At 46.2% G+C, this 11,115-nt stretch overlaps 1 long non-coding RNA gene across 4 annotated transcripts; it reads left to right on the top strand.

Moving 5' to 3' along the window:
• Positions 1-184: 184 nt before the first annotated feature.
• On the top strand, positions 185-7,192 carry LOC103894100. 4 transcript variants are annotated; one of them, XR_657292.2, is made up of 8 exons: positions 185-438; positions 968-1,050; positions 1,677-1,907; positions 2,026-2,086; positions 2,192-2,411; positions 3,699-3,837; positions 4,276-4,441; positions 5,025-7,192. It is a non-coding gene; the product is annotated as an uncharacterized LOC103894100 (long non-coding RNA). The 4 variants fall into 4 exon arrangements; XR_002086114.1 differs by having other exon boundaries at positions 2,187-2,411; positions 4,276-4,418; XR_002086113.1 differs by having other exon boundaries at positions 2,187-2,411.
• Positions 7,193-11,115: the final 3,923 nt, after the last annotated feature.

Below are 11,115 nucleotides of genomic sequence, written 5' to 3'. Positions count from 1 at the left end.
CTGCCCAGGGACGTGGTGGAGTCCCCATCCCTGGAGGTATTTAAAAGACGAGTAGATGAGGTGCTGAGGGACATGGTTTAGTGGGCATGGGGGTGTTGGGTTGATGGTTGGACTTGATGATCTTAGAGGTCTTTTCCAACCTCAACGATTCCATGATTTCCTCCCTGTGACTTCCCCGGGCGTGGAGGTGAGTGTGGGGTCGGATTCTTCTCCTGAGGCGTCCGAGTTTCGCGTCCGACCCATCCCGGCGGGTCTCGGCGCTGGTCCCCTGCCTCGCCGCCAGATGATGTCATCCCGGGCTGGTACCGCGGCCCTTTGACGTTTTATTTAGTCATGGCAACGGTAGCCTGTTCTCTGGGATCAACGTCTTCAGTTTAAAGAGCTGCAGTCGCTTCTGTCTCTGTGTTTTACGCTGCGTTCTTTTGGCCGAAATATTTTGTACGTTTACTCTCGTCCTTCCTGCCCCCAATTTTGTATAATTTTACAACCTCTAATTGCAACAAGTAGCCGAATAAAGCGGTGATTGCAGCCAAACCAAGTGTCTCGTCATGCGGCCGGGACCCTTTGGAAGAGAAACAAACGCCCTAGGGTGGCCTGCGACCTCTCTGGGATGACTCTGGGGAAATCCTCATGAAGCCTCGCGTTTTTCACGTTGTTCCTACAAATTAATTCCCTTGAAAGCTGAGCTTCAAGCTAAGGCAGACATGCTCTCACTTCTGAGGAGAGCAAGCTGGCAGCAGGCTCAGTGGAAAAAATTATGTACGGTTTCACGTCTGTAATTTTGTTAGTTTCTCTCGCAATTGTTGTAATCCTTTCCCTCGGTCGCACTTCATGTAGAAATATATACACACGCTTACAGCAACGTCAGCCGTGATTTGGTAAACAAGATCCTTGTTATTTGTGAAGTAATTTTATTTCTCTCTTTTTTTTTTTTTCTTTTTTTGGTGCTGTCGCCGTTCCTAGCCAGAATTTGTGCATCGGGTCGTAGAACAACTGAAGGAGAGGTCTGTGTGGTCACAGCTGCACAGGAAACAGGAAATGGCATTCACGGTCAGTGGATTTTTTGGAGGCGGGTGGTGGGTGGTGGTGGTGGTGGTGCATCCCGTGACAGAAGTTTGCCAAAACGTGTCGTGTTGCTTAGGCGGTCGGAGTTGCGGGGGTTTGTGTGGTTTTGGAGGGGGTGCGCTGCCTAATGAATTACTCTTGTAAAGATTTCGGTGCTAGAAAACCCACAGGTATTTCTGTAGTTGTTCCTGTACGTTTTGTAGTTGAATCCTGCCGACATCACGGTCGTGACAGTGTTGTCCCTGTCTCTATTTTGCCTGTATTTCCCCAGAACGTTTTTTCAGCCCACATTTCCTCCACCCCCCCCCATAGTTTCAGGATGTTTATCATTATCAGAAATAACACGATTTCTGATTTCAGGTGCCTCTTTACCTTCTTTTGTCTAATGTTTAATGTACTTTTTTCTCCTTTCCTGTGGATTTTGTTGCGGAGCGGGGATAGAGGATACGCTGGTAGGCTCGGGATGTAACAGAAAGTACGGGAGGTGTCTGGTGAGCACAGCGAGTTCAGGCACGGCATTTTGTGAGGTCCCTTGCTCGCAGCACAGCTTCTGTTTTTTGGAACGTGTGGCTTGTGTGTGGCCTTGCTTCACCGAAGAGTTTTCTTTACAGGCCACAGCTGTCCTGGCCTTGCGGGCTGGGCAGAAGCCAATTCTAACGGCGAAGTAAAACCGTAAGCAACAGCGAGTGGGAACGGGGAGTGATGAGTTCCGCCAGTCACAGCGGTGGCTTTATGAAATTCCTTGGAGGAGTGGTCCTGGAGCGCCATGAACCAAAAGGCTCTGCCGCGTGAATTCCTACTAAAGAATAAAAATACCATATTAAGCTAATCTTTTGGAAGGCGTAAGTGCTTAAAGATGTTTGGTCTCCCGAGGTGAGAGAGATCGTTAGAGCATGTGATGTCTTCTTTTTCACTTGAAAGAAGAGCTAAGATAATCTGAAGTGAATTTGCCTTCACCAGTTTAGCTTGCGGGGCTGTCTGAGGGGAAATCGCACGACAGCTTGCTTGGCCTTTAGGAGGGGTAAGTGAAAGTGTCGCCACTTCTGGGTTGAAAATCTCCGTTGAGGGAAAGCACGTAAAAGAGGCTAAAGTTGTGCTGATGCCGGTTGTGACTTTACCAGAACAGATCTAGTTGAGGAACATGGGAGAGGCGGCTGCTTAGGTGTTTCGGACTGCGATTCAGTTTGTGAGGCAGCAGTAGGAGAAGGGGTGTAACTGGAGTGGCCGTGGTGAAACCCTGTCCAAAATCACCTTCACTGTGCAGAAGTTGGAGGTGGTCTAACCTACGGGACTGCGACAATCCTGGAGAAAATCACTCGCTGGAGGAGCCTCCCTGGCTTAGCTGGGTACATGAAAAGAGCTGCTTCAAGTCACGATTTGTCCGTTGGGGTGCGCAGTCGATGAGCTTCTCTAAATCGCTGCTGTTTGTGCTCTTGTTTTTTGCCTGCCGTCTGGCACATGCTATTAGACTCATCAGATTTCCCGGGACAGTTACATCGTGAGAGGAGGAATAGCTCCTATTCTTGCCCATGAGTTAGAGTGTGAATATTGTATTGATTTAAAGCTAAACACGCATCTGAGAGCTAAAGCAGAGACACTCGGAATCCCAGTTTGCATTCGGAGCCCTACGAGCTCATTAGCAGTTTGACCGCTTGCTCTGTGTAATCCTGACAGGTTTTAGAAAGGATTTTGTAATCGTTGTCTCCAAAGCGGAAGATAAGAAAGGAATGTTGCAGAAAACAAGTGTGATTACAGCCCAGAATCGGAGAAGGGCGAAGCCTTAGTATGGGAGACAGACTGCATAACCTGAAAAGCAAAGGCAACGTCTAGCTTTCAAAATAAAGCTAAGAATAGAAGGGGAAGTCTCAGCACGAAGCTGGAGGGTGCGTCTTAAAGACTCTCTCCTGTGCAAACACGTCTAATCATTCATTGATTTCTCTCTTTTTTTTTTTTGTCGCCTCCACACACTGCATGATTGTTTTGGGCGATTACAGACGAAACATAAAACAACAAAGCTGAAAAGTGGATTACAGAGAGACTACAAAGCAGTTTGATATGAAAAGCGACAGAGGAGTTCTCAAGAAAGAGCCTTCCTTTTCTGTCAGCTTGAGTTTTATGCACAGTTATATGACATCCAGGTATTCTTGGGAAAACACTGAACTAGTCAGTTTGGCAGGGCGTTAACTTTGCCCTCCAGGCTGACCGGTGATCGACCCCGAGTCCAGATATAAATTGACCCTAAGGGAGGTGGATTTCGGTAACTAGCTGAACGCAGCCTGGCGCTCGGTTGAAGGGAGGGAATTAAGGTGCAGATAAGCTATGCTGGCGTGCTGTTGTTGAAAGCTTCCAGGACCTTTCCAAAGTATTTTCCGTCTCCTTTTTGGTTTATCGTAATGTCCACGCGGCAAATCCCTTCGAGACTGTTAAACTTCAGTGTTACAATTTCATTCCACTTTAACAAGCACCATCTGTTACCAGCCTCTCGAGACTGCATGTGGTCACAGAACCACAAGTATTAAGAGACATGCACTTCAGAAAGTGGTGGGGGAGAGAGGCCGGTGAAACCCTGTGAGACTCTCTCAGATCTGTTTATCTCAAATTTTGTATTTTTTGCTTTATTTGCTTCCTCGTAGGGTGTCTGTCACCTGCCAAATAAAGAAGCTGGAACAGCCTATCCACAGCAAACCTGACAAGTACGCTAGATCTCCGCTACGTCGCGAGCGTGTGGTTGAAGATGCGCATTCAGACGTCTCTTCCCACGCGCAGAACACGGTATTTAATCGGTACCAAGCTCCTTTGTGTCGTAGGGAAGCCATTGTACAGCTGCCGATCTCTGCAGCGGGCCGTTAGCGAGAATGCCGCATCTCAGCTCACAACTGCAAAACAGGCTCCTTTATGTCCGCTTGCAGAATTATGAGCTGCTTCACCATGCTGCTCTGATGCTTTAACGTTAGCGCTGAGCGGGCCTGCTAGCACCGTAACCACTGGTTCAACGCCAATAATTCGTCGGCCGAGGCAGTTGTGCGGTACTTTCCGCCGATAGGCGTTGCACCCTAGCGTCAGGCTTCGGGGAAGATAAATGTACAGAATTCTGAATCTGTGCACTTCACGGGCAGTAAATCCAGAAGAATGGCTGAGTGGCTGAATTCCAAATGGCTTCTATTCATATTTGTCTTCCGTGTATTTTTTTTTCTCTCTCTCTTGTTCCAGACTCGCCCCCTGGAGAGAAGCGTTACTGCAGTGCATTGTATTTCACAAGCGGTGATACGTATTCAATAAGAACACAAGAATTCACCCTGTGGAAATGGGCTTCACAATCACCGTGCCCGTGAGCCACCCCCTGGGCGTCACGGGTCAGTTCGTGCCTTTGTGCAGGGTAGTTTTCCCAGTTACATCCTCTCGCGTGATCCTCTGCTTCAGTTGCTCTCTCAGTGTATTGGAAATGCGTCCGGTAATACTGTAGCTCACGGAAATGTTTCATTGTCTCCTGGCTGACACTGGGTGCCGCTGTAGCAAGGAGAGGCAGCCTGTTTACCTACAGGCAGCACTGGCACAAAGAAATCGCCTCTTCAGCCCACCTCACCTACTTTGGAGAGCTTTACTGTTAACCTACAGGCTGGGTCTCTTTAAAGACGGAGTGCTACATGCAGTGCACTGCCTTCCCATTCTTTCAAACAAGATTTATTGATGACCCTCAGTTAGGTTGGGGCAGGGGGAGAAGGGAGGGCTCTCTGCCTCTTTCTCTTGTTTTAAAATTGCATATAGCGCCAAAAGTAATTAGGTATCTTACTTCCTTTGGCGTGGATAATTATTAATACTTAAATACCTTTGTGCCTGTATGAAAAGGGCTGTGGTTTCTGTGCAAATCCATTCTACTTAGAGCAGTTTGTCTTAATCTTGGCAGCCCAGGGTGGTACCAAACTTCTACCTGTTAAATCTCACCTGTAGTGTACTTGCAGGCGATGCTGGGAAGGCCCTTCCAGTAGAATGTGAAGACGACGACTTTGACTATGTCCACTGAAGTACCTGCAGCCAAAGGACGAGAGTGAATACCTGCTTGCCTGCACGTCACCTAGTGACACTCGCGTAGCTGTCTACGAACAGCCGGAATTGAGCACAAAGTGTATATTCAGTCCTTAAACGTTGCAGGAAGTGTCCGTTACGGATGTTTTGAAGGAAGCCCATGGCACCAGGGTAGCACGTGAAAGCTCAATCTTGTATTACCTCATTTTGCTCTCTTTCTCTTACGTAAAAGCATTTAAAGCAGATGAAAACATCTGGTGTACTAAGAAAAACCTGCAGTGGAGGCAGCACAGTAGTCAGACCCCTTGGAAGAAAGCACCTTGTCATTTGCTTGAGTGCTCAGTACAAGTTTTATCAGACAAGGGTGAATCACAGGCTGCTTTTTTACCCTGGGGAGCAGGGAGTTCCCACTCTTAGACAACATGTTTTGTCTTACTAAAGTTTTGGCAGCTCAGCTTGAAGGTGGGTACTGATCAACAGTGACAATTCTGTGGGGTCACTGTGTGACTTAATTAAGTGCAATAGCTGCAGTAACGAAGCCAACTAAACAGTGCATAGGTGATGAAGCTGTTTTAGCCTTTTTCTAATGATAACGGCACTTAGGCTGTGATCACAATTGGAAAAGTCCAGATATTTTTGGAGCTGAGCAAGTCTGTCTAGCTTGTTCTCTGTACTACTGCGAAAGGTGATCAGAGTACTGGTACCTTCATGTTTTTGTCTCTGTGCAAACACCCCTTACTGCTCAATACAAAAACCAGGGCAGGCTGTCAAGGAAATAGCGTAGCTAGATCTCTTTTGGCGATTTACTGTGTGTAACAATCGTAAAAGCAAGAGGTTGACAGTCCAAAGAAGTACGATTGCTTGTTCAGTGGTTGCAGATTGTCTCATGCAGTAGTGTTGCTATTTCTGTACAGTCCCTGAGCTGTAATTCTTGTAGCTTTAGAGCCTTTTGGATTGTTGAAGTGAAAGTTTTGCCAATAAAGCTTCTAGCATTAAGAACTTGAGTATACAGTGTACAGAATCTGTGTAGCGGAAGGCACTTTATAAATAACGATAGCTCAGATTAGGTGCTGGCAGTAAGTGAATGCTGGCATTGTGCAGCTAAATTATAAACGTACTCAGTTCCAAAATTTGAGACAAATTTCTCTCTTGTAAGAATATCAGGGAATTAGAAGGATTTTATCAGAATAATCTGACTTTGTACATTTTTCTTTGAAAATGTGCTTTTAAAATAGGGGAGGTGTACAGAAGGAAGGGGGGTGGGGGAGAAAAAACATTTTATTCTGCTCCCCCTTCAAAAATGAACAGAGAGCAGCTATCTAGTAGCAGCAGCTTGTAATAAGTGATTATGCAAAACAACGTATTGTCACTTTCCACCAACTGCTAAACAGCATAGTACTTTTCAAAACATAAATTTGGCAAAGAGGCTTGCTTGTACGCTGTTTCACAGCTAATCACACCTTTAATTTTTTCTGCTTAATTGGGACATCTAAGAGTTCAGCAAGAGAAACGAAGAGGTGAAATACCTCTAAATTCCCATGGCAAAGGTGGACCTTGGCACGTTGTCACGGAACGCAAAGTCATTATCGCAGCTGCTACTGAAATATATTTTGCATTAATGTAAAATGAATATAGCACAGAGCCAGACAAAACTACAGAGCTGTACAATTTCAGGTTCAAGGTCTGACAAGGGTGTTGTACTAGATGTTTGAAAGGAGCAAATATGAAAAGGAAGTGGGGTGGATGTTTTCTTGACGTCTTTCCCAGTCTTAAAAGGAGACACGTAAAACCATTCTTCATGTCTTCTGTGTTGGCTCTTAAAAGCCTTAAATAATGGGGGGAAAAAAAGGCTTAAAGCTTAAAAGCCTGAAATCCTCTGGGACAATCACTTCCGTTCCAACACCGTTAAATAGTTAGGGGTCATTTTGCCAGAGTGAAAGTTGTTGAAGTATTTTGATTGTACAATTTCTGCTTTTTAAATTAAACTAATAGTAATTTAGGTTACTTGTCTAAGGAGAAGGGTGAGGAACCTCCTAGCAGTCTACCAGCCTGTTACTTACTGTGTATCATTCAGCTTTGTAAAATAAATAACCCCATGCACCAGTACCTGCTGTGGCTGACCAGCTGGAAAGCAGTTTTGCAGAGGACCTGGGGGTCTGGGTAGACACCAACCACGGGCCAGGAATGTGCCCTTGCAGCAAAGGGGCTGCATTAAGAAGTATTGCCAGCATGTCCAGGGAGGCGATTGGCACTGGTAAGATGTGTCCGGGTCTGGGCTCCCCAGTGTAAGAAAGACGGGGACAGACTGGTGAGAGTCCAGCGAAGGGTCACTAAGACACCAGGTGGCTGGAGCATCTGTCATACTAGCGGAGTCTGAGAGCTGGGACTGTTTAGCCTGAAGAAGAGAAGGCTCAGGCAGGAATCTCAATGTGTATAAATACCTGATGTTCAGACTGAAGATGGATCCAGGCTCTTCAAAGTGGTGCCTAGTAAAACGAAAAGTAGTGGACACAAACTGAAATACAGAAATTGGCACTTAAACAAAAAAAAAAAACCAAACCATAGTGAGGATGATCAAGCACTGCAACAGGATGCCCAGAAAGGTTGTGGAACGTCCTTGGAGATACTCAAAACCCAACTGGACACAGTCCTGGACACCCTGCTCTAGGTGACCTTGCTGTGAGCAGGGTGGGTAGACTAGGCGGTCTCAAGGTCCCTTCCAACCTCAACAGTTCTGCAATAAGCACAGGGTAGTTGGGAGTTGTCAGTCTGAGAAACTGGTCTTTTCAGCTGTCATTTGCCATCTTTGGAAAACATTTTCATCTGCTGTGTGGGCACTTTTTATCCAGCATCCAAGAAACTAGTCTTTGTTTACTGTCTAAACTTCCATTATATTGCGTGCGCTGCATGTATGTGGAAATCCTCCTTGATTATAAAGGGATCGTTTTCTGCCTCAGCTGCCCTAGCTGCTACATTCACTGATTTAGAAGCAGCGTGCTTTTCTTCCCAATAATATATCTGCTAATGTCTTCCCTACAGAGTTCATTCAGCTGAAACTGGCTGCAACAACTGCTCTATCTGTTGTAGCTTTTAAAACCGTAAGGACATACACCTTTAGCCTACCAGTGCAGGTTGTCTTTCAGACAATCAGCCAGCCCTGTCTTTCCCCTCTGCGCCCTTACGTACTTTGTAGCTGCATATTCTCTCCTCCGGTTCTCTAGAATGGTTTTCTTTACTGACCTATCTGTTTCCACCCAACCTGCTAGAGCAATGGCTTTGTAAGCAATGTAGGTAACAGCCTGTAGCTGTCGGGTGCTCCCAAGAGCCTCGGGTCTCTTGAGAAAGGCATTTCTCAAGCAGAAGGCAGTCTGTTCTTTCATCTAAGAAAGTGACTGCTCGCATTCATTCAATTGCTGTTACAAGGAATGTGCAATTACCCCATTCTTCATAATGGGGTCTAGAAAGAACATTCTCATTGCACATGACGATGTGGAGCTTCCATTCACAGGCATTCTTGCCAGGAAACACCTTTCCTTTATTTACGAAAGAAAGGAAACACCTTCCCAAGTCGATACAGAACAGCGCGGGGAATGTACTTCTAAGGCTGCTGTACTGTCACAAGGAGGCACGCGAGAGCAGTAAATAGCCATAAATCGGGGCAGGAGGAAGAGGACTAGCACTGACCTTCCCTAGAGAGTACAGAGAGTCCTCCTGGGAGACTGTACGCTAAATACTCTTGATGCTGTGTTTGTCCTGGTAGGCTGAAATACTTTCTCTTAAGACATGTCACACGCTCACCCCTTTGAGACGTCGCCTTTACTGTTTTGAGATCTCAAAAGAATTATCTTGATTCTGGGATTGGGTTGTTCCTTTTGCATTTGAACCACCCTTTTCAGCAGTCCTTTCTTCAGCTGGGGGAGCTTCGTCAGCCTGGCTACAGACCTCCGGTGCAAAAGGAACGGTAGAGCTACAGGATAGCACTGGTGGAGGGCTTCACGTAGATGTGCCTCTTCGGAGCAAATTAAAATTTCAGCACCTAGAGAGAAAAAACAACCTATTCTATGCCTCCCCTTCCTGATACTCTCAAATACTCAGAGATCCATTCCTGCATAAATTTTAAAGACAGAAGTCAATTCTTGGCAAAGATCACAGATTCTATTTTTGATGTAAGACAGTGTTTTTTCGCTTCCTTTTTTTTTGTTTTGTTTTGTTTTAGGACATCAAGCCTTGATCTAAAAGCTTCAGCTCATGAGGAGTAAGCTAGGTAACTTTTAGCAATTTTCAAAAAAGCACCTGATTTAAATATAGAGAATTGTCTAATGTAGGCTTCCAAACAGACAGTTATTTAATCTAGCAGCAACGATCCTACCCCTGAAGACGTCCAAGACAAGAGACTGCAACAGACTGCACCTCTCCTCTTGGTTAACCATTTTTCTCCTGGTTAAGAGATTCATCTTTTGAGCTGCTGCAGGCATTCTTCCCTCTCAGAACTTCAGACTGCTCTGCCCGCTGTCTCCTCCGGTCTGTTTTTAGTTCTCTCTATCCTGTTTGATGTATAGACACTGAATGAGACATTTGTTACAGGTGCTGTCCAGAGTTACTCAAGGCAAATTCCTGTTATCTTCATCTCCGTTGTGAGAGGACTCCTCCTGCAGCACTGAAGCTCTGGCCAAGCTGGTTTCTCTCCTTACTTCTAAAACCTCTCAGTGTGGCAACATGCTGTGACCCCTCTCCTGTTGCACGACCCACGCTCTGCCCCTAGGTATGTCGTAGTACCATCAGATGCAGAGCTCCAAGTTTTGTTCAGCTTACAGAACCCAGAAGCCCAGCCTGATTAACTCGTACATCTCTACCATTCCTAGAGTCAGCTTGCCTCTTCATCTGAAAGCCTGACAGCTCTGATTTTAGAGCTCCTTTTAAATCACTTCAAAAGGCAATGAATATTTTGGACTTGAGAGCAGATCCCATTACTGCGTTACTGATTATCTTTGGGACAGCAATTCTGTTGCTTCGCTTCTTAAGAAGTTACCAACTAGTTAATTTTAATTCAGTTCTTGCAGAGCATCGGCATGGTATGTGTTGCTATTTGAATAGCATGTGGGAGTAAGACAAATGCATTGCAGAAACTGCAAGCTTGACAAGGAAACTCAAAATACTGACTACGATTATAGGACCATCCAGGGTTTGTTAACAGTTAGGCCCCCCTGTCAGCCTTTATGGGGGCACAGAGGGGTTTGCACTCGCATTGTGATAAGGCTACTCAACCTGTATTGACTTAAATCCAAACTGACACAGCCTGATTTTCACTCTTGTCCATCCTGAGCCTACAGAACTACCATGTTTGTACTTGTTCTTATATAGCTAAGATTGGTCCTTAGTAATACAGGCTACAGATTGACACTCTTCATTCCTTGGCTCTGTGTTTCTTCGCAAGAGAAATACTGTCTGTGAACGTTCCCCATTCAAAGGTGTGTAATGCAGTGGTGCATAACACGACAAAATTTATTTGGTAGTGCCTGAAGTCTTTAGTTCTTCGTACTTTAGACATTTAGCTGCTGTTTTTAGTGTTGCTTACTGCTTATTATTGAAGACAAAGAACTCCATCATGTATCTATAACCCTGTGTGATTATTGACTGTCACTTAAGTAGCATCAGAAAAACCCCAGCAGGAACTTACCATGTTCACAGACGTTCCCTGGGCAGCACCTACCATTCTCAACAATCCTCAAGAGCAGGCACGGAAACCCACTTTACCATGGGGCTTCAGGCAGGCTGCGCTGGGACACCCCCCCCCAGACACCCACTGCTGGTGCCCAGTGATGACCCCCTGCCCTGTTCGTCCCATCGGGCTGCCACAGGTGACCTCCATCCACGCGCAGTCCCCAGTTCCCCTCTGGCACCTGCCCGGCTGAGGGGCCTGCTGTCCCCCAGGACGCACCGACCTCCCCGCCTCCTCCCGCAAGGCTGGCAGCAGCCCTCGGGCACGGACCCCTCCAACCTGACGGCCTGCAGCAGCCGCTCCCTCCG

This window comes from Aptenodytes forsteri, unplaced genomic scaffold (genome assembly GCF_000699145.1).
Source record: "Aptenodytes forsteri isolate BGI_AS27 unplaced genomic scaffold, ASM69914v1 Scaffold191, whole genome shotgun sequence".
Taxonomy (NCBI): domain Eukaryota; kingdom Metazoa; phylum Chordata; class Aves; order Sphenisciformes; family Spheniscidae; genus Aptenodytes; species Aptenodytes forsteri.
This window is presented reverse-complemented; position numbering and strand designations above follow the sequence as displayed.